The sequence below is a fragment of the Sprattus sprattus genome (genome assembly GCF_963457725.1).
Source record: "Sprattus sprattus genome assembly, chromosome: 10".
Taxonomy (NCBI): Eukaryota; Metazoa; Chordata; class Actinopteri; order Clupeiformes; family Clupeidae; genus Sprattus; species Sprattus sprattus.
This window is the reverse complement of record NC_137908.1, coordinates 30,512,745-30,514,666: the sequence shown is the minus strand read 5'-3', so window position 1 is coordinate 30,514,666 and position 1,922 is coordinate 30,512,745.

Below are 1,922 nucleotides of genomic sequence, written 5' to 3'. Positions count from 1 at the left end.
AAAAAAGGACAATTTTTTTTAAACTAAAAGGTAAAAAAGTAAAAAAAAAAAAAAAAAAAAAAAGGAGAGGCTTAAGTCATATTTGACCGCATTAGTGGTGTCTGCTGCACACTTCTGAGTTGTTTCACATGTAAACGTTGCCTTAATACCCTACCCACTCATTCCCTGTTTTACAGTGACTGGCTCCACAGCAACTGTGCTGCAAAGACCCTATAAGGAGTCTATAAATCAATGGCTAGAAATCTCCCCAGGAGAATCTGCTGCTGTATTTTTCAGAAAGGTACTAAAACTTCTGTATAAAAACAAAACACAAAAAAACAGCTGAAATGATGAATATTATGTTTAAACTAATTAAAAAAAGAAAGACTAATATGATGCAGAACTTGAAATGGTGGACTTGGAAAAAAGATGACATGGTGTAATAAAAAAAAAAAACAATTCCTAGCTAGACAGCCAAATGAAGAGCTCTGCTGAATGGACTTCTGTGTTTGCTGACTATTCGATGTTGATTTAAACAATGTGAATGCAACTATCCTGCATCTCCAAACAAGCTGCTATGTGTGTTAAGAAAGGTGCTAAACCATCCCAAAGAGAGTGGACACATCCCTTTCTGGTGTTGTATGCATTTGTATTGAATGTGGTCAAGTCTGATCTCTCTGAACAATAGCAAAGACAAATCTGGGCTTACAGTATTATCCTGTTCACTTTTGACTATGAAAACACACATACTTAGCACCGTTGTATTACCCTTTCTACACATTCAAGATCTTTACAGAATAAATGGAATACAGCAAACCTGGGCCAAATTTCTTTGATACACATGCACCAATACATTATGTTTTCATCTCCAAGTGTAATTTTAACATTTATTAACTACAGCTACCATTCTGACACTTTCACTGAGCCTTAACATCGTACGATCAACATCGTCAAGTAAAAGCTTAAAACACAGCATCAACACACAAGATGGATGTGGTTTCTACAACCTGGCTACTTCAAATCATGGACAATTGCTTTTTGTGACTGAGATGCTGATATTGGAATATAAATAATTGTGAACATAAACAGGGAAGTATCCACAGTATAGCTCAGGAATGAGGGGGAAAAACACTCTGAAAGCCTATACACCAGTGCGCCTGATGTTACTCGTGGAATTTAGAATTTAGTGAGGCTCGTCCTCATTGACCTCCTTGAGGCCTCCCTTTCTACAGCACTTGCGAACAGGCCTTGCCCCCCAAAGTCAACATTCATTGCACGAATGCTCTCTCTGCTCAGCCTTCTCAAGGGGGACAACGTGTGTGGCATTCTGTAACAAAAGGATGGAGAATTTTTTTTTAAAAGTATTTTATTTCCCCCCCCCCCCCCACCAAGTTTTCTTCTATACATCACCCTTCCCCAACACGCATAAAGGTCAAACAGTCTCATTGTGTCAATGTGGAGCTGTCAGGGGTGGTTAGTTGCACCCACCCCCTAAACACCACAAATAACAAAAGAAAAACAGAAAGTATAAGGATGAACCCTAGCCTGAGGCAAGTCAGCCATCACTGCATGTACTGCAGCCCCCTCTTTCCAAGACAAACAGTGTGGCACTTTTCTTCCCTGGCGATTCTTCCTGCAGGGCCCTCTTTCATAGCAGCACAGAGCTGCTGCTCCCCTCGCTGGGTTCCTGGAACACAGGAAGTCTTTCATCCAGTGATTGCCAAGCCGCTGCGTCAAACATAAAATGTCTTTCCTAATGCAAACCTTTTTATCGCCTAAGAGTGAGAGATGCTGAGACCCTGCTCAAGTTCAAGTCTTCATATATATATATATATATATATATATATTTAAAAAAATGGTGTCACAATATGGTCACTTGAGGCATTGGGAGGGATGCAATGACAATAGGAAAGAGACAGAAAAATTAATGAATTGTAGGGATT